Consider the following 22331-nt stretch of genomic DNA (forward strand, 5'->3'; position numbering starts at 1 on the left):
GCCCATAGATACAAGGAAATGATCCGTTGGAGGTAAGGAGATGTTCCTTTCTGCTTTGGTGCGCTCATGACTATCCTCTAGTTTATCGTCCCTCCGTTTAAATCTGTCATTAACATCAGCAGTATCACTAATATGAACCTCCTGGCCTTAAGAGATTTTAGTAGTTCGGTGTAAGCGATGTTAACTACCTTTTATATTGCCTCCACAGTTAACTTACTTTTGCAAAACTCGTACTGATGCTCCAATAGTGTACGCTTTTCTTCTATTTTTAATCTAGCTAGCCTACTGCGGTGTTTTTTTGGCTGTTGTGTTTAGTGTATATATAAGCCTGTATGCTGACGGGCCAGTTTTTTGGCGAGGCTTAAGAATCAATGCATTTGCTTCTTTCTGTTCTGTAAAAAAAACGCCCTTTTCTTAAAAGTTTATCCATCGCTTGGTTACAAACCTGATCGCTTTTGGCAAACCTCCATCTGTGCCGGGGCTTCACCTGGTTTGGTCTTTGTGTTGCTGGCTTCCGCGTGACTTCCGGTCATCTCCCATGCAGATAGGCAGCTATTCTCTGGCAAGCTGTTGAGAGAATAACCTTGACACATTTGCCCTAAGAAAGCCCGCGGGCAACCGTGGTGTAGTCATTTTGATTTCATTTATAACGATCTGATATGGAAGATTCCATTCTTTCCTAAAGTCTAGGTTTCGCAGATCTCTACATAGATTCGAAGAGTAAACTCTTTAGCCTAAGTATACCTGTTGCCCCATGCTATTGAGGCCGCGTTGAAGTTTCTTGTAATAAGAATTATCTACCCCGCTATACCTCAGTACTCTGGCATAGCGCGTCTAACATCTACTCTTCTTTTTATTTATTGGATGGGAAATAGCAAAAATATATTACTGCAATGTCGTCCATTTCCATCTAATAGAGATTCTGGCCTCGTCCATTTTCGTTTACAGTGACTCACATAGATTAGTTACTCCCTCATTGTGCTGCTTCGTTGATTTTTCTTAAATGCTCATACTTAACCTCTACACCGCGTCTGTAAAGGTCGTGAGATTTTGGCACAGCTTTAGATTAACCTATAAGATCTTTAATATTATCGTTTAAAAGTGTGTTTGCTACCAGGTGTAGTCCATTTCTAACCATCTGTTGTAACATCACACTTTTTTAACCCTTTTCCTGTTTCCTTTGTTTTTCCCTTATCCTGTATCCATTATGTTGTGACTTGTTTGTTCTTCACTGCCTGCACTTCCTGAAAGCATCCGAAGCATTTGCGAAACTTCCTGGAATAATTCACCTTCCATTAGTATTGACTATGTATTTTTGTGTAACCTCTTGAATGATCGTTATTTTAAAGTGTGAACATGATGTCGCCAAAAACTATAAAAACGGTAGGTATACTACACTGGTATATAGTGTGATATAAGACTCAACTTCTTTAATAATGAAACAGCGAAAGATTGCATTAAGAAGCTCGGACGATCTTCATTATATATTTGCTAAAATCTAAAAAAGGGCTTATAACACGAATCTTCTGCACTGTGAAAAGGAAAATATTTTAGAGTATATGTAAAATTGTATCGATTAAATGATGAAACTTTCGAAAAAAATAATAGAAAAATTTAACTTACAAAACGATGGCATGGTATGAATCAAGGAGGCTCTGCCAGGCCTGCCGCAAGTTTTTTTTTAGCAAATATTCGAGAGAATACTACTAAAATAAGGTTGCATTTAAGAAAAAAAAACCTTATTTTTGTTCGTTTAGCCGCATTACATTGCCAATGGCAAACGGGCTTACTGTCTTCTAACCCTTCAGTCCTACGCGGATCTTCACAGATAAAAATACTAACGGAAAATTTTTAAAAACCTCAGTCTTTTACTGATAGTCTACCATAATTTGCTGCTTTGCTAAATTGGATCGACTTTAGCTACCTCAGACGTTTCTGTAGTCCCAAATTTTAAATCTTATGGTCAGGTCGTGACGGGTTACGCAAGTAACTTTCTCTTTCTTTCAGCCGATTTCCTGACTTTTATCCTGTCGAGGCTCCGTGCTGCTTTTTTTTATTTCGCCTCGTATGTGGAACTTCAGTAACATCAAATTTCATTCACAAGCACCGAACCACGTTTTTTAATTGAGCTAATTTTTTTCCAAGCTGATGTTAGGGCTTACAGGTCTTCCTGTATGTGGTCTGGCTTCTGTTTTTCAAATGCTGGTTTAAGTTAGTGTCTATTCAGCTAGTCTGCCATATTTCCCGGAACAATGCTTCGTCTCGGTGGCAGTCATTACTTACGTTAGACGTTCTACATGACTAGAGTTCCTAGTCCCACCAACGTATATAGTATGAACGCAGGGTTGGTTCCAAAATGGAGTCCTGCGGTTGTATCTGAATCGACCTCGTTAATTTCTTCGCCATCTGTCTCCGGTCCGCCTCCATGATCTCTTTTTGGATCTACTCAGTTCTGCTGGATTACAATCGCTTTCGGTTCTCTTCATCTTCGCTGACTTAGAAATAGTTCGGATGGCAGTATAGCTAGTTTACTTTGGACTATTTTGCAGGCTTTTTTCCATGAATGAGACCTTGATTTCAATTAGCTATGTTCAATCTTAACCTAATAGATTAGGTTTCTGTAATCGTTGGGGCTTTCCAGGCTCAATTTCTTTTATTATTTAAGCTCTGCAGGTGTCAGGTCTAAGTAGGCATCCCATTCCTCTCTGTAGAAGGCGGTTTACGTCTGTCATTGATTGACAGCAGGTCTCTTCGAATCAGCCATATAAGCAGCAGTTTCGTGAACGGAATGCATCTGTTCTTCCGCTCAGTGCTAGCTGGGTTGAAATCCCCAGCAGCTTCTGCTTTGTCACTTTCATTCAAGCTTTTTTTAGATCATCACGGAACCGTTGAAAATTTTCAGGCCCATTTTATGATGGCTTTTCTTTAGTCGTTAAGACACACTTAATGCGAGATCTCTTACTTTCAGGGACGCAGTAAGCACTACATCAAATGTTTCGACTACTTGCCACTGAGTGTTCTGAAGATTTCTTGCCAGAGGGCCTACGGGATGACTGAATAGACCTGCTAGTTTCTTCGGTTATGCAGTCGGTCCTGCAGCATGAAAATTATGAAGTGAAGTGCTCTTAAAATTCAGACTAGTTCCCTCCTGTATGCGTTTAGTGCCATAACTGGATATTTGGAGTTTGTCGTATTATGCATTTTCAATCAATACTGTTTACTTAGCTGTACATTTTAATATAGACAGTAGTGAGACGTTTTATCGCTCTGCTTTTAATAGTAGCACTGCATCACTAAAAGCGCATGACAATAAATGGCTAGAGGTGTTTCGATTGGCAGAGTTGACACAAGCTGTCGGAGTGTGACAGATTTGACATTCATGGCCCGTTCATTACGGTCGGTTCATTCGCTCATTCAGTTAAAAAGCATTCCAATTTCTAATAGTTCCTGCAGACGTCGCCGGCTTACATAGTGAACAAAAAGGAAGCTATGTAACGCAATATGCGTTTTAAATTGTTAGAAAAAGGACATACACGTGTTTAGAAACTTAAAAGGGGACAGTAAAGTGAGATAGGGTCTGCTTATGAGAACCGATTAAAGCTGCTCGTTTTGGTGCCTTTTGCCGCGCAGTTCCTACATCTATTTACCGTCGCCATGTATCATTTTTTCTCGCTGGACTAATGGAACTACCAACCCACTCGACCGCCCTGTCGTATTCCAAGAATGCTTCGGTGCCAAGCGATCTAGATTATTTTTTTTTACTTTCTAATTATGCTTATTATTTAAGTTTCTTAACTGTAGATAGCAAATTTCAGTAATCAGTCCCCGTGGTAGTTTAACAATTAGAGTATTTGCCTGCTAATATTAAGAACACGCTGTGGTAAAGGTCCGAATCCGGACATACACAGCGTTCGATTCGTGCTGGGAGCCAGCAGTCTGATGGAATGCACAACGACGATACCGGACGTAAAATGATACATTTAATTTGATAAAGAAGTACGTTCACTCTGAGTTGATATCATAATTGAACAGTTTAGGGTCAACCCACCAGCTATGACCATTTCCAAAGCTTTGGATCCACCTCAACTTGAAGATCATTATAAATATCTCATCTTCATAGCCCAGCGCAACAGGTGAAAATCCCCCAAAACACACATATTTATTTAAATCCGATTGTTGCAGAACCGCATACCACAGAAAAAAATAGAATTACTTTAAATCAAGGAAGTGGCATCACACTTCAATCTCTACCCGAAATAAAAAGATCCATTCTGTTTTATTTCTGAGTAATTGAAGTCTTGAGTTATATCTCTTAGCAAACCACTTCGTTTCATAAGCCTTTCGTTTTACACACCTGGTAGCCTCCAAATTTCGCTGCAAATCAATGCATCGGAAGTCTTTGGCTGAGGAACTTAGCAATTGCTATTTCAAGCCTCTTATTTCAAAACACATCTAAAATATAAACAGGTTTGAGTATTCCTCCCTAAGACTAAGTTATTCTTATTAATATGTTATTTTGTGTGTTCGGTGACCCTCACTGAAAAGTGCTAAGAGGACGTTTACAGCACACATGGTGTAATTTGTTATAGAATTGTGGTTAGTATTATTATTATTAGTTGTTCAAGTAAAATACCTACAACTTAAATAAAATCTAATTGTGTTGCCCCTTTAGACCTAAGTTTTCATTGTTTTCCTCAATAACAGTGCCAAATAAGTACACTCACCGAAGGAGTTGAATTTGATGGCCATTAGCTTTATTTATTTAATTACTATTTGAGTGACGAAGAAGTTCTGGTGCTTATCGGTTGCTTCTAACGCAACCATTTTCCCAAGTAAACCGATTAACGCAAATAATAACAGCCTTAATTGCCAATATTGAGTTCCACGTTATACTCTATATTTTAACGTCCACTTTTGCTGATATGAAAAAATGAAACAGATAAAATATTTCTTAATTAAGCCCATGTGCTCAAACACCCACTAAATGTGATCGCTGTTTGCTGTTACTCTCTTTATACGCTAAGAAAAAAATAGACTGCGCTTTTTAGAGATGAATGTTAGAAACTTATAGTAACTATCTTCTTCGTCATTCAAATAGTAATTAAAGCCAACGGCCACCAAATTTAACTTTCTCGGTGAGTTCACTTATTTGGGACTGTTATTGAGGAAAACTTAGGTCTAAAGGGGCAACACAATTAGATTTTATTTAAGTTCTGGGTATTTTACTTGAACAACTAATAATAATAATACTAACCACAATTCTATAACAAATTGCACTATGTATGCTGTAAACGTCCTCTCAGTACTTTTCAGTGAGGGTCACCGAACACACAAAATGACATATTCTGCATCACCAATAGACCCGACGTCCCTGTAATGTTGATTAACGTTGCTGAGAGTCAACGGAATAAATGGCAATGGAATGGCGCTCCTTATTTCGCGTCACCGCTACAACAGACGTTATATTACAGGGTGGTTTAACGTACTCAGAAACGACGCAGGGATCTTAGTCAGGAACACGGAGAAGCAAGTAGCAGTAAGAGCAACATCCTACACCTGTCAGAAGCCTGGGGCCATCGACGATTTGCTGCTCCGCGGCCGCCGTTGTCGTCGTCGACGTCGGAGCGAGTGAAAAAAGCGACACTGGCAACAACAATGATGAGAATTATGACGGTGGTGACAATGAAAACCAGTGGAATAGCAGGATGAGGCAGTTCGAAAGGAAGAGGCGACGAAGGCGAAAGAGGAAGAAGAGAAAGCGGCACCGACTGTCTGTTGGTATTGTCGCCATCCTTGATTGCTGCCCGATCCCCGTGAGAACGTACTCTCTCCTTGTCTGCCGCGTTCCCTTAGTTGCTCGATTGTGATGGTCTGCAGTGCCCTGTGTTGCATACCGCTTCGAATCCGCTACTGCTTCCCCCACTCGTCTGTCGCGTAAAGCACGTTCTCACGCCCTAGGCGTTCTTTGCGGCGGGCATCCGCAAATTTAAATTTAGCACCTCTGCTAGACTGATGTACGATATAATAGAACGCTTAGCCTGCTTCGTTTTATCTCGATCGAATAAAAAGACCATTCTTTTTTTTCATTGTTAGTTATATAGTTCTACAGTAAATCTAGCCTGCACATTGAGCTTTAAAAACAAAAGGAGCTTGTCACGTGTACACGTGCTACCTTTTACCTACAGTTTAATCTGACAGACCTATTCGAATAATGTTAATCTACAAAAAAAAATTGGCAGAAAAACAAGTGACAGAAATGAGATGCTTAGTATTCAAAGTAATATTTTGATACGATTGGATCTGCTGGGTACCGCATAGGGCTTCGAGAGCGTGTACGCCAAGCTGATAGCGGGTGTGATCTGGGAACGCACTAATCCGGTTAGATTTGATGCGTTTCCGCGCTGCTGCTGCTACCAAGAATGGCGATGGTGGTGAGAATGGGGCCTTGGTATGTGAGTCTTAACGCATCACAGCAGGCAAGGATACCGGTACGCGTCGTCGAGGTTTCTCTGTCACTTATAACTCCCCCCGGGCCATGCGTGGAACATGCGTCCTCTTTGATTTTTAATTCAATTTCGTATCTTGGTCGTCTTATTCTTATTATGATTAACATTAACATGATAGAAAGCAACCCAACTAGACAAGCGAGTTAACACGATTCCTTACATCCAAACGGCAGCAGAGAACTCGAGAGAAGTACGATGAGAATAATTCAACTGTCAGCGCAACACTCCTCTGCGACTCCGGTAGTTCTGAGTCGGCTCCTGCCGGCTGACTGTCAGACAACACTCAAGGTAAAGGACGATCTAGCAACGAAAGCGGGAGCCAGTATGGGAAGTCAGCAGCTCATAAAACAGTCGTCACAGGATCGGGACATAGCGTGCGTTTGCGTGCGCTAAGTTTGTCGTTCGAGACGAAGCAGCATTTGCGACAACAAGGCTTGCAACGACTCAACGTTAGTCGATGCTGTGCAAAAAGAATAGGGTGTAGGAGAAGAAACACGTTTCCTTGAACTTTGAGGTTGTGCATGTGTGAGAAACTCTAGATCCCACTGACAGAACCACTTTGAAGTTGATAGAGATTGAGGCAGTATGCGCTAATTAGCACAGCGACCCTCTAACGCAAAAGTGTTTGTGGCCAAGGGATCTTGACTTACCTGAATTACTTTCTGCAACTTACCTGAATGGCGGAACAACAGCAAAGGACAATCCAAAACAGAATATCAAAAGGACCGGATGGCTTTTGCTCCTAATAATATACGACAACGCACTTTGCTGCTGTATCGAGGGGTAAATCGCGAAAAGCAGTGAATGCGTATTTGGAAAGGTTAATTCTATAACCCGAAGGACCAACCCATTCGGATTTGATTATTCTTTAATGAGAAGTCGATAGGTTGCAGCGTATTCATACCATTAGATTGTCAAGTTTTTATTTGTTAGTAAGTACATTTCATTGAAAATTTCAAGAATGCATCGACAAAATTCCGATTTTTTTTTAAAGTTTTTATCTCCGATAGTGCTTCAGGCATCTCTATGTCCCGTTATTTGCATACACATGATAGGCTAAAACAAATAACAGTGCTCGATATTCTAAAAATAATGATCTTTTTTATTCAACTTTATTGCAGAGTTTGACGTACAAAGGTGATTATAAATTGTCTTTGCGACTATCTTGACCAAAGGAATATGTTAACATATTGCTTGTTGCTTTTTGATCAAGTACGAGAAAACATACTAAATTATTTTATAGTATAGAGATGAGTGCACTTTGATGCAATTATGGTCAAACATTTCCAAAAAAATTCAAACGAATAAAAAATGTCAACTTTAGAGAAGGAGTATCAAAACATCTTAGTTCAGAATTGAGAAATTTATGGAGTGAAGTGCGTGTTTACTTCCAACTTGGGTAGTTTATTTAACATTGAATTCCTAAATATAGATGAAATGTAGTAGAGTTCAATATAATGTAAAGTAATAGACCGCAACCAAAAAGTACACGCTCTCCAATTAGAAAAGACCAAGGCGACCAAATAGCGCAAAAGTGAGCCGATTATTGTCATGTTCAATATATGGGCTTACTTACATTTGAATTGTTTTGTAAGTCAGACATAACTTTCCTATTGGACACTGTGTTTCGATAGCCTAATATTCTCTCAGAAGGCTAATGATGTTTGCATCATCTGTCTAAATTGCTATAAAAAAAAACTTCCCAACAAAATTAACACCCGTGTTTTTATAAAAATGTGTTCTTGACAAAGTAGATTGCATATACCTTGAATGCACCAGAACTTTAAGTAACATTTTGGAAAGCCTCACAGGAAATTTAGGAGCTTTATTGACAAAGCTAAATGAAGCCTACGGTGAAACTCGAGACATGAAGCGCACCACTGGTTTGGATGTACCTAGTAAACTAGCTCGTAAGAAACCAACATTCGTTTGATTTAAAGAGCCAGATATACTACCTTGAAAAGTACCCTTATGACCAGTGATTATCAATCAACTAACAAACTGGACACTGAACAGTGTTTTTCTACAAAATGTCAGAAGTTCACTGAGCGGTCGTGCCTTACTATCTACAATTTGCTGCTCTGCCGCTATGTGATGACAACCTGTGATGCCAGTTGGAACGGGTTATCTTCGAATTGTTGACGGCAGGGCGTTGAAGAGGGGAAACATTCAGGTGTTTAACCTTCACCAAGCGTTCATTCATTATCTGTTTTCGATAATATCTCTCTGCTGAGCGGAGGATGAGTTCGGAAAGGCGTGTGTGTTGTAGAAGAGCAGTGTTAGTAATAATCGAAGTCATGGTGGTGGTGCTCATCCACACCAAAAGCTCTGCCCTGTTCGGGACCGTGTAACGATTTATATTTTGGGCCTCATATATATTGAGCTATTCCAATGCAAGACTCTTTGGCTGGTTGTCGTCGCAAAAAAGATCAGATCGTTGTTATGAACTACATGGGAAGAAAAAAAAGGCAGCCTTGCTGGCCCAGAACTCCCGTTACAGGTCCTGCGAAAAGACAGGGTGCTGCTGCATACAGACGCAGCATGGCGACACAAGAAAAGCTATGAGCCGCCTGTTGTTCACTTCATGTCTCCTCCATCCCCCCGTGACAGATGCGTGCATTATAGTGTGCCAATCGTTGTGACAATATTAAGGGTATTTCTCAGCTCTAATTGTGGACAAACTTTTTGTTTCTATTAGAACATTCTTTTAAGAGAGCCATACATCTCCGACTGCATAATTGGCGTGATATTCGAAAACGAAGCAAGGATACTACAATACACAAACGCTGCAATTAAAGTACGCGTTTAAATACTGCTTAGAATTCGATTGTAGTTTTTGTTGCCACCGGTGTGATTGTTATTGACATACATATTATATTAAATATATCGAACACCCACATAAGTACGCCTCTGCTGCTTACATACCTTTAACAAAATAATTTGTTTACTTCTAGATAATCATCAAGTGATATTTTATCAATTATTTTTGTTCGCATAAAATAAAAATTCTATTTTTTTTGCAAAACACATGCTTTCGTACATTCAACAAGAAACAATAGTATAACGGAGCAGAATTGAATCTAGATGATGAATGTGACACATAGCCTGAAATAACGTCTCTTCTTGAGGGAATACAAGATATGCGCGAAGGTCCTTTATTCGGGTGTATAACCGCTCTACTTTGTTACTCTATTCTGCCGTTTTATTAGTAAGAACTATCTATCAAATAATGTCGCTTTTCAGCCTTTGCTAGAGCAGTAATTGCGTCATGCGACGGTAACCTACGTGAGGTCACATACTTTAATTGCAATACCTGTATATTGCATGGCATAATTTGCTTTAACTGAGGCCAATGTGTGCGTGAAAAAATGCCTCTCTGCTTGTTTTTAAAGCTGACTACATACCAATTATAATTATTAATCAGGGGGAGCTGCCTCAAATTTTATTTGTTCTAAAACTATACGAATCGGGTGACTATTTATGCCAAAGAAAGCCCAACAGACGTATATAATATATCAAACGTTTTCCCTCAATATGTAATCTTTAACCGTGACTAGACGCCTATTCCGATTCCGAAAATTGCCTAACCATATAATGTACAGAATATTGTAAAAATATGAAAATACTCGAAAATAATATATTTTTTTTTAAATAAAGTTTAAGATTATTTTGTCGCTAGAAAAACGTATTCGATTAAAAAGGCAGTTCGATGAGCACTGCTTTCAGACATCCTCAATAGAAATTTTTATACGTCCTCTTTTGGCGTACACTTTCAGAGTTCTACCATAGTAGCCCTATTAGTTTCACTGTAAAGTGATGATAAATGCAAAAGTCACTTAAATTTCAGATTCAAATGACTGGTGGTAGTGAATTCGTGTCAGGGCTTTTTTCTGAGATTCCGCAGGCTGGCGACAGACTTGTTTCTCAGCTGCTCGAAAGAAAGTATGTTCATTGCTGATTGGGCAAGTTGCCTGACTTGCTACGTAGGCCAGCCATGGAATGCCAACTACGTACAGCATACCTCAAACCCATTTGAGATAAAGTGGTTAATTGGAAAGAATGCGTCTCACTGTCTCATATTTTCGAAGCATTGTTTAAGCAGACGAGTCATTTAGGCGCCACTTTCGAATGTGGCCAAAAGAAGATCTCAAGCTTGGTGTACGAGTTTGCATTGTACCTATCTGACGTCAACATTATTGAAACCATTAAAGTGGAGCAACCGAACGTGATTGTAATCAATCGTTCAACGTGAAGCAATGGAAAATCCGCGACTGTTATCGTCCATAGCACCAGCATATTATTAATTAATATAATAATAATATTAAATTAAAATGATTTCCTTTTTACGATAGCCGCAAAATAGATTGAAAAAGGCGTTATGGACCGAAGACATTTGCTTTTTTTAACTTTAGAGGAGTATTACATAGTTGTTTTTATCTATTTTTTTGCGCAACATAAGTATTGTTACATATACATGGTTACGTATATATGCTGTAAAGTTATGACACAAACGTTTTCCTGTTCTTTCTTCTTTAGAGAGGTAGTTTCACTGTTTGATAAACTTTACATTTTTTTCGCGCACTTTCAACACAATCAAGCAGGTAAACACTTCAGCCCTGAAATGTTTACTTGCTTGATTCTTTTGAAGCTGCTTTTTGGTTTAAGAAAAAATTGAAAAGAAGCTGAACTGTTTGTTTTTTGGCAATGACTCACATGCTGGATAGGCATGATGTAATTATCTTTTTGATAATTTCCCATTTTTTAATTGCAAGATATGTAGTACGTTTAGTACGGACAAAATATTTTTTTGGGAGCATAGATTGCGCCTATAGTTACTTGAAATGATAAGAATCTTGGTTAAAGAAAGGAATTGGAAATAACATTAATCATTCACAAAAATATGCTATATTACCCGTAGATTTATATACATGTATTCGTTTGAATAGCGTATTAGTATTATAATGACATGTAATGCAAATATGATTATCACGATGCTGAATTCTAAACCGTTATGAAATATTGATAAAAACATTTAGTGATGTGGAAACTTGGTTTTATATAAGCAGCACGAACGTTTTTGTGTAAAAACGAACATAAGAAAACAGTGAAAGAGTTTCAACTTAATTTAAAAAGAAACAAACGGGACGAATGTACGCTACAAGATTGCAGGTAAGTTAATTTATAACTTTCATTTGAGGGGCAGGTAAGTCTAATGAACGAATAGCGGGGTAAACGGAGAAAGGTGCAACTAGAGACTAAATTAACAACCATAACTGTTCAAAAAACAAATTTTTAGTTCAATTTCGGAGCTGGAAAGGCTTTTGGATAGCAATAGGCCGATTCCATTCTTCCTCAACTGTTATGTCCATCCCCTGACTACACTGACGGCTGTTGTGGTTCACAGTTGTCGTATGTAAGACCGACCTTCTAGATACGTTTGGATGTTGTCGTCTGTGTGAGCAGTGTGATGAATTATCTAGAGTACCGCGATAATTTTTATTCGCACTGGCTGAATTTGTATTTGCAGGAATCGATCTTAAGTTTTCTGCAAGCGCATAGTGTTCATAATTTGGCTTTGAAAGCATTGTTGGGAGCTAGATGAAAGGCTAGTGATGTTCTTAAAAATGAGTTCTTCCAACCTTCGAAGAAGGTGACACGTAAATGTTCCGCAGAAAATGACGCCGAATGAAGCTCCCAGGACGTTTGATAAGATCTATAACAGATACATCTAGAAGCAGGTAGAGGGATGATTGGGTTTTTCACATCACACCACATTTTCAGTTAGTAGGAGCCTTCCGACATAAGCTCATGAGCTTTGTCAGAAGTCTTATTACATATGATACATACTAAAACGCTGTCCTTACCGTAGATGGCAGCAGTGTCCATACTAGTAGTATGACTCGATGGCATCCAGACGATGTGAGGGCGGCTGCGCGGCCTGTATGGTACCCCTTGAATGCGCTTACAATGATTTTAAATTCTTTCAGCGTGACTCTTCAAGCTATTTTCAACGAAACCTAAGGGAAGATATCAGCCTGCTTGAAGTGATACACGAAGTTCTGAATATTACACGTGTTTCTGCAATATTTTTTTATCTTTAATTTTGAATAGCTTCAATTTACGATTTAGTTGGCAACTTCAAGCGCGTTTTTCTCAGGCAGCGATCACGATGACATCAAAGCGAGTTATGATGACTAATGGCGTTTTAAGAAGCGTACCGATAAAGATCGTGAAGTTCCTTAAGTTTGGCAAGCTAGGAGATCACCATTCAATGTCGACTTTTTGTCAACTGTGCGGCCAAAATAAAACTAATGTGAAGGATGGACTTTGTGTGAGGGCTTGCAATTTATTTTTAGTTGAACATTCGCTGCAGATTCCTTTTTACAATTCTGTGGCCAAATTCCCCTCAGTAGTATTAGATTGGTCACAATCCTCTTTCTAGTGATTTTAGACTTGGGATCGCTAACATTAAAGTTAAAGGCATCACAATTAGAAGCTTTTAAGGTAGTAAAGTATTTAGAAGAAAAACAAGACTCTGGTTGGCAGGGTTATCTAGTTTTTAAAACCGTTTTAGCGTAATAAAAGTTAATAAAATGGTTGTCTCCAGAATGATTATGTAAGCTTATTTTCTTCAATAGATAGTGATTATTATATTTTTTAGAAATTATTAAGTGTTTGCACCAACTTAGGTAGAAATCATTTGAGCTTAGTTATTGTGATGAAGATAATGGCCAAGAAGGGCATTTAAAACAAAAACAATTTTTAGTTAAATACGTTTAATTAAGTAAACGTTTCGATTTAAACTGGTTTTTGATGAACCCTAAAAGGAGCTACCAAATATAACTAAAGCTAGTTATGTTTTGAAATAACTACCTTCATGCATTCGCCAGAAAATTAGCTATCTTTAATCGTACAGTCTGGACTTTAAAGGCAAGTAGTTTTTGCTCTTTGCACGCATGTACAAATGTATGCCACAGAACAAATTTTAGATTTCTTTTAGTTAAAGGAAAACAAAAAATTGAAAAACCAAGAAAGAAAGACAAGATTTGGAAAACTCTAACTCTTAAAGCTATGCTTTTAGATGCGGTTGTGGTTGCCGACAAGTGCCGAATTTTATTCCCACAACCTTTTCGTTTGCCTAGCCATATGGTTTTTGCAAATCTTTGCGTATTTCGTTAACTTTACTCTTATTCGGAAAAGGGAAATTTATTTAGGTAGTTTTGGTTATTTGTTCCTTGTTCATATTTCAAAAGCAGTCCTCTAATCCTAGGTGTTGGTTAGAATTATGCTTTGTTGAAATTAACCTTTTCATAACTTTTGAAAAAGGTAAGAAGTTTAACATTTGTTACGGATGAATAAATAAAAGCTTTTGTTGTGTGGCATTTAGTAACTTATAAACTGACGATTTTAATATAATAGTGCGGGCTTGATAATTTAATGATATACTATGTGTGTATACTGATGGTGTATTGATTATGGTAGGATGAAAGAACAACATAATTGCCCTCTGAATCGAGTGGAACGAAGGTGACATTGAACTAAAAATGCATGATCGGTCTTAATAATTTATTTATTATTATATTTATAGAGGAATCGGACTAAGCGGCCTAAAATTACCCGCTAGCTATCGAAGCGACCGTCGAACCTAAATCATTATTTAAAGCGAAGTCTAAGTTTGGAACTGCAAATATTTGTGCGAGGTGTATCATAAGCTTTTCAATGTTAGTCAAGCCCACAAGACAACTTCCCTAACAAGGGAATTGCATGCTTGTTGTCAGAGAGCGACATATGTACCTGTGGTAAAGGACACACAATGAAATGTTCAGCAGACCTTTTAAGCGCTGCTGGGAACGACGGTGCCGATATAGCAAAGCACAAACACGGACTACTAGGTGAAGCAACAGACTAATCTAAAATTATAAGCTGAAATATAGCATCAACATTGTATTTGATATGTTTTACCCATGTACCTACGGAACCCGGGGATGTTGGAAAAGTAATAGTAGCGGAACTAGTTGGTCAAGTGAGATGATATGGTGAGATTATCATGGGTAAATCGCAAACTAAGGCAAATAAATGAGTGGCTACCCCAGCACGAACAGCCTTTGATGGGTAAGTTGTCAGCCTCAGTATTTCACTGGCAATGTACAATTGAGGAATTTTGAAGAGCCGAAACACGATCCTGCTTAGACTCATATTTCAGTAGCGGTACTGACTGTCCATCAAGGATTCCTCATAACGATACTACTAAGAAAGCAGTGTGAAAGAGACATATACCAAACAAAAGCGCCCAGTGCCAGTGATATATATGGAGCATAATGGAACTCGTGCGTAAAGAAACGCAGTAGGCTGCACAGATTGTTTCATCGATAAGGCGAAGTGGGCCTATGGAGAGCGACAACAGCACACAATTCACAAGCCATTAGTTCTAGAACCGGCGCAGGAACCTTGGGGTTGAACACTGCGGAGCTTAAGTGTACTGGCCTATGATCAGTAGTCTTAGGAAAAATCTCAAAGGGCCAGGGAACTGGGGGCGAAGCTTGAACTTGGTTGGTAGAGGTAATAGACGTATATTTCGCAACCCAATATTTGGCACGCTAAAGGTCTTCAACTGCACGAAAACTCGCTGCCAAAAGAATGTGCGGATCGCACAGCCACCAGCAAAACTACATGCCAAAAAAGCAAGCAGGTCCACTTTAAGAACAGGTTTTCCGCGTCACCAGAAGTAACTGAATAAGCGATGACTAGCACGAAAAGTCATTGGGGACGAGACCCACATTAGTCCCTCATTTCTGGTTACAAAATGAGAAAGGCTACCAGACCCTATCGCGGTTTTGGTAATGGGAAAAAAACATCGTGGGTTTTTTGATTAACAAACTTTTCATATTGTCCTTTGCTAACTCTTATGCAGGTACTACTGATTATTTTATGTTTCTGCATTATCAAAAGCTCCGAAGTTCCGCCTCCAGTTTGGGCTTAAATTAGGCAAGGGTAGATCAAGCTGCTAGAACGATGCAGGCGTAGGCTCTGTTTTAAATAAAAAAAATGGACGGAAGCTTTATCGACAAGTTTAAAATTATATAACATATGGAGAGTAATAAGATGAGCAAATTCTATTTGATTTAGCCGGCATGAAAAAAAGGTCAACAAGCATTAGCTGGATTCAAATTTAAATTTTTTCAACTGTAAACCCATACTCAAATTCAATCCGGTACAATGACTTTATTTCGTATCGCTATATGGTGTGCTATGTTAAAGTAATTTCCATGTTGCACTTGTTACAAGAGCCTGCTGACTTAGGTTATTTTCAGAACGAAGTTTTCGAAGTATGCTGCTCATAGGCAGTTTTAACCTCCTATAATTTACTTTTACGGTATGAAGATGGTCTTATAGAGCTCAACTGGTTATACCAATTGAATAATTGAAAATTCTAAACAGTACAGTGCGTCCATTAAAATAAACTTTAATGACGAAATTTTGAGCGTTTCTTGAAGCTTTGGGGATATTTATCTTGCCAGTGTTAACGCTGGACTCCTATCCAGGTGACGCCCGCAGAGCGTTGTTTTAAAAATAGTGTGAGATTTGTTCCTTATAAATTATAACAGGGCTCCTAAGTAAAGAATTTTCAAAGAATTATTTTTTGGCAATCGCAATACACTTTAAAGCAGGATTTCCTCACGAATTGCGACTAAATGGCGAATATGCGCGGCTATTTTTCCGTGGAGGAGATACAATTTTCGGTAGCTTTTATTCATTATAATAACTTATCAAAAATATCGTTTTATTGTTCCGATTTTCATAACTCCTTTAGTTTCAGTGAACACATGAGTCTGCGGTGCGATTTTTGAAAAGTCACCGCCATGCAGCTTTTAAAAATACGTTATATATACTTTGCAACAGGCAGCTGTCAACAGAGCACGTATAATGGCAGGTATTCCTCATTTGCTCGTTCTGGTGGTCTCGATAATGTCTGGTGTACACGAAGCTCACAGAAAGGAAACACAAAAAAGATGGCCCCATCAACCTGATTCTTGGCTCCTGCCTATTCTGACGACGCTTGTGTTTCATCTGGAGGACATGTGGTAGAATCGTCAGAAGTAAGCACCCATAGTAGTGAAGCAGCAGAGTCATGCCACCGACGTATGTTTTACCCTCTACGACTGCTGTAGCGCATTACTTGATTAAACAACATCGTAATCATAACAGTACAATAGTATAATTAAAGGCCAGAAAAAATATGAAATGTACTAGTATATTATAAATGTTTTAATATTCAACTTAAAAGTTTTAATTCGAGTACATTTAAAATTTGCCATTAATTATACATATAATGTGGTTTAGAAATATCCGTGCACTTGAGAAACTTACTAACACAACGAACAACCCAAAAAAATGGTTTAGTATTTGCTAATTTATATTTGTATTTTTTCTGTTTCTTAGCTATGCCACCAACAGAAGGTATTCGACGATGGTTCCTACAAAAATAATAATGAATATAATAATGATAATTTGTATGCAGGGAATCATTAACTAAAACTAGATATAAGCTTAAAATGGTACTAATGCTACCGCTAGGATTCAAAGCAGGTGGAATTTTTATACTTTGAATAAACACTCGTCTTAAGCATTATATTGGATCAATGTTCTCAAAAGGGAGAACAAAGGAAACCGGCTTTTACGGCGGAGTTTCGAAGCAACTCTGGGAAACGATATATACGGCATTTCAATCAATACGGATAAAATTTATTTACATTTGGTATAATGGTTCAGTAACAGGCAGATGCATATATCCAAAAATATTCATGTTAACGCGTATGTACATTCAGGCAAAAATACATTTTCATTCTTTAGCGTAGAAAACTATCGTCCTGCAGATAAGTCTACCATTGTTTTGCAGTTGAGCGATTTACGACATACTGATTATTTATCTGCGGAGTCAAGCCTTGTGCTTCATTTCTGCGAGAACATGATCCATGTTCCGCAGTACATTTCGGGTATGTGTTTCTCCTACAATAACCATTGAAAAATAAAGCCTGAAGGCTTAACCGTTCTTAATGCATTTTCCTTAAAAAAGGTCGCAGAAATATTTCCAGAGTTATTACTGCGCTTAGACTTCAATTCGCTTTGATCATCATGACTGCGTTATGCGGTCATTACGATAGCGTAAATTCGTCTAGCGTGTCAGAGCATTAGCGCATCGTCTGATGGGCACTGATTTTTTTTTGAAAAATTCTAGTAAATTCGTATTGTTGGAATATAATTTATTGCCTTTAAGGATTTATTTTAAATTTTTAACCCTATTCAATTATCAAATAAATTCAAATTATTGCAACAAGCCATTTGCGCTGAATATTACCGAACGTCTATTTAATATGCCGGTAGACATTTATATTACGAAAATAAGAGATCGTAGAGACGTGGCGTCATTATTCATACTGTTTAGCATGCATTTTCTTAACTCTGATGCATAATATGCCAGCAGTTTAAAGAACACATATTTTTTTTAATCAAACACATAATTAACCTGACAAAATTAAATATACCCTGTTTATACAAATCAAAATGTGGAAACTCTGTTAACTTCAATGTGCGTTTTATAGTTTTTTTTCACATTTCGCACGTTATCGAATGTTTTGTACTAAAACTATGTTATAGCATGGCTCGCCTGTCGCTTTCTTTTATCATAAGATAGAAACTTTCCCAGTGCAATAATTTTTGGAGACAGAAAAGGCACAGAAATGCCAAAATCTGGAATTACTAGCCCATATGATCCGGTGGTAATATAATTTTACTTGGCATAGAATAGAGTTTAAGCGGAATTGTTTAGGATAATTCATAAATATCTATAAACGTGAAAGAAAGCTATTATTAAAGCGTTATTTACGTAGACATTCAGTAAAATCCTCTTTGTTTCATCCTTTTAAGAATGGGGCGGGGCACGTGGGTTCTCGTCTAAGTCACCTTGCTCATATTACGCACCTAGACAGCTACGCAAAACGTTAACGCAATGATCGCCTGTTATCCCTCCACTGCTGGCAAACTATTTGACTTCAATTGGATCGTACGTTCAGAAAGATGGGGCTGTAATCTAGCCAGTTTTCTCCTTCCTTTTCACCGCAATCGACTAGCGTTCGTCACTCGCTACCTAAACGAAGATCGTTTTTTTAATGGACCGATACAGTTTCAAACTTTGTTACATCAGCAATTACCAATCTGTGCAAAAATTGATGCAAGTTTTTGTAATAGTTTCAGATTTCTCAGTCCTCTTCTCCTTTTCGGATGTGACTGTATGGCATTACTGCAAGATCTGGCTCAATACGAACAGGTTAGGAGAACGTATTACGGTATTAATTTTTTCTTTTACTTGTGAGATATGTACTAGAAAACCAAAACGCCTTTAATATTACGCCAGAAATCAAATCTGGTCCAGCTCACATATCTTTAAGGTTAGCAAGTTACCAAACCCAACAGACGTGTCTCCATACTCAGTTTTACAGCATCTCTAAGCATAAAAAGTAACGATATCAATAAGTTGGATAGATTCCGTACTCACTGCACTTTTCCATAGGAAGACGCTAACTAAGCCTCGAGAAAATGGTTTCGTGCTGTGTTGATCTCTCGATGCGAAAAGCGGTACTGCAAGTAATTGTAACCCAACAATGAGAAAAGTGACGACACAAAAGGACCGCAAGTAAAAACAAGTGAAGTCCACGATTTGCCGATATCTTTAGTGGTAGAAGCAGAAAAAGAGCAAGACCGGAGGGAAACGCCAAATTCACGCGTGGCTTCCTTCAGGTGTTGTAGTAACAAACGATGCTCAATATTAAACAGAGGTGCAAGGAGTTTAAAAAGAATTCGACAAAGTTGAAGAAGAGAACGTAAGGAAATGACCCGCGTAAACGTTCTTAAGTCTGAAAAGTCCGCATCATCTGATTTTGCAAAGGTGCAATCTTGCAAAGATAGAAGTCGTAAGCACCAAAGGAGACAGCAAAGTATTCCAAAAATAATAATGCAAATATAAATGAAAAATATGAAAACTAAAAGGTGAATGGATAACAAAACAAAGCACGGACGCGTCAAGCCGGGCAGAACAAGCGATATCATATTATAGCCGGTGCCACAAATTAATCGACGAGAAAAAGATCTGTGAAGAAGATGTTCGGAAATGGCAAAGTCTAACAAAGGTATGGCATCCCTTGTTAAGGAGTGGTAAGGAAAGGCTTTCATGAAAACGGGGGTGGCCCATACGGAATATCTCGTGGAAAATATGTTGAAAATGATAATTAATGACCAGCCATGAACGTAAGAGGACAAATCCCTGGTGCTCGCATGCCCAAAGCTACAAAGCCCCAGGGGAATCAGATTCAAAAACTCCATTTTCTTCCGTGTAAAGAAACTGTCACAGCTAGGGATAACATCCTCGTGAAAGGCACTTGACTTTAACTCCAATGAAATATTTGTCGGGCTAGCGTTCATCTGTTAAGGGCTAGTGTTCAACGTTAAGACTGATATTATTCCCTCGATTAACCAACTTTTGGAAGAGGCTGACCGACTGCAAGGGGCAAAAAACGACTGTAACAATCCATCTGTGTGATGCCTAAACCGTATCGAAGGTAACGTGGTGGCGAACATGTGCAGGGAGATGGCTAAAACGGAAACCAGACCAAGGAAAGAGAAGGAGCTGAAGTAAAGGTCGTGGGAGCCACAGTTTCAGCACAAATTGCTTCCCTAGAAGAATTTCGAGATTTTACAGAGATCATCAACCTCGGTGATTTGAGGCTTCAGATGATACAAAATATAAAAGTGAAAAACGAAGTCGTAATGAAAATCAAGGATGCTAATGGTAACTTAGCATACGAAAATAAACTAAAAAACATGCGAAACCCAAAGCTGGGAGCATGGAATCAAAGCCAGCATAAACACTCCAAGCGAAGCAGGCCCACCAAATTCAATAAATGTCGAAAGATTTAGTCCAGGACAAAATTACCACGATAGATGAGATGCGTGATAGTCTGGTGTTCTAAGAAAGCCAAAATCAACACATCTAATTTAGGAAAGACAGATTGAGGCTTCAAGTCAAATGTTTGAAGCTCCACTAAGCCGTTACCGTTTTACATTATATAATTAAAATGGATTGCTGAAACAATCGTAAAACGGTAACGGCTTAAGTGAGGAAGAGCAACTCTAACGAGATAATTGTTGGTGCAAACATGAGCTGTAATAGCTTATGTGAAGTTAGCCGTTATATACTCTACAAATCGAATTATTTATATTAATCAAGGCCAAAACAGGCTTGGGGCAAAGCCAGGTAAGTCTGTCTAGTATTCAACTAGAAGTGAGTCTCTGTCTATCCAACCTAAACGAGATTTGGGTAAAATGATCTTCTAAACTGACAGAGTTCCATCCTGGGGTGATTTGTGTGCGAGATTGTCATAAAAAGTCAAATGTATGCATCAAAATAAAGATGACCCGAACACTTCATTATTATGTACTTTGTCTAAACAGATCAACCGAAATAAACAAAAATAAAATCTAAAGCAACGTGAAAAACTATATTGAATTTGTATTATGCATGCGCCTTTAGATTTCACACCTATACAATGTGTACCTTCACTAAACGCATAATGTTTAAAACGATATAAAGACCTGTTTTCAAAATGTATAACGTTACAAGCAGAATAACTGTTGCCATATATTCAAGATGTGATTTACGTTGTGCTGTGCGCACATATTAATGAGGCACGCGAGTTGAAAAATCTGCATTAAAACTGTATTGTGTTACAAGCTATTAGATCCTGTACGACGGGATAATTGTCGGCGTTTAACGTGAAAACTTGTGCTCATACTATATAATATTACAAGTTAGTAGTCTAGTAACTCAATATAGCAGGTTGCAACATGGATAAAGGTCGATTTTTTACAAAGATTTTTTACGTATTCGCTATCACTATTTACGAGCTTCCCTCAGCCATTTAATTTATCTATTTAGTATAGTATCCATCTATTTATCTAATGTGGTGTTGAAAAGCTCGTCAAGTCAAATTTTGAGACTCCCTTCAGTGTACAGTTAAGAATTTCATTTGCCAGTCATTGGAAACAATAATAATCTATAGGCGCCATATCTAAAGAATATAGTGAATGCAAAATAACCTCTTACTCAACTTCTTGTAGAGGGGTTTTTACGACCTTTGTCATTATCTTAGAAAAGGTTCACTTTGGCTCATTTATAGGGTCTCTTTTGTTGGATATCTCACTCTAATCGATATAACCAGGGTCTCTACAAATGCTTAAAATACAATACAAAAAATTGTATTGTTATTTCCAAACATGCTTCTGTGTATAAGAGCCTTTTAGTCTCACCGAATAGAAATCATATTTCTTGTAACAGAGATTTGGATTAAAGTGTTTTTCCTGGAGTAAAGACACTATTTCTCGTCATCGACGATAATTCTGTGTGAGAACGTGTCATTCTGGCAGCATGTAGCTGAATGCCAGGCTACATGTTGGGAGAGAAAAAGGTTTTCTTTTTAAGTGCCTTTCGATCAAATTGTGGGATACCCTGGTTTAAGTTTTGAGAATGTCCTATAAATTCAAAGTGTTTGGTGGTAGCCTTAGGACCGCAAGCGATCCTTTAGGTTAATTCACGAATTATTTGCCGACTATCTAGCTTTCTTCAGAAGTGACTTCAAACGGTCTTTTTTGACTTCAGGCGGTCAACCGGGCCGGGATGTATTTTCTAGTTCTAAATATCATTATTGAACTCCACAAATTACTTCCTAGAAGTTTCTTGAGGCATGGAGTTCACAAATATCCCATGCTGCTTCG

General features: G+C 38.2%; 1 protein-coding gene and 1 long non-coding RNA gene across 4 annotated transcripts in view; one reads left to right on the forward strand and one right to left on the reverse strand.

Moving 5' to 3' along the window:
- Positions 1-22331, reverse strand: part of LOC147755097 (uncharacterized) — a 121109-nt gene that overhangs the window by 17216 nt on the left and 81562 nt on the right. The window contains exon 1 of one of the 3 annotated variants that reach the window (XM_086992532.1): positions 446-1696. The exons of the other annotated variants lie outside the window; for them this stretch is intronic. The gene's annotated coding sequence lies outside the window, so the exon portion shown is untranslated. Of the gene's footprint in view, positions 1-445; positions 1697-22331 lie in introns of those variants that run through there. 3 annotated transcript variants of the gene reach the window in all.
- On the forward strand, positions 15085-21039 carry LOC147755099 (uncharacterized). Its single transcript, XR_015329967.1, has 3 exons — positions 15085-17500; positions 18753-18831; positions 19075-21039. It is a non-coding gene; the product is annotated as an uncharacterized LOC147755099 (long non-coding RNA).

The sequence above is a fragment of the Varroa destructor genome, unplaced genomic scaffold (genome assembly GCF_002443255.2).
Source record: "Varroa destructor unplaced genomic scaffold, Vdes_3.0 BEIS01000006.1, whole genome shotgun sequence".
NCBI classification, from domain to species: Eukaryota; Metazoa; Arthropoda; class Arachnida; order Mesostigmata; family Varroidae; genus Varroa; species Varroa destructor.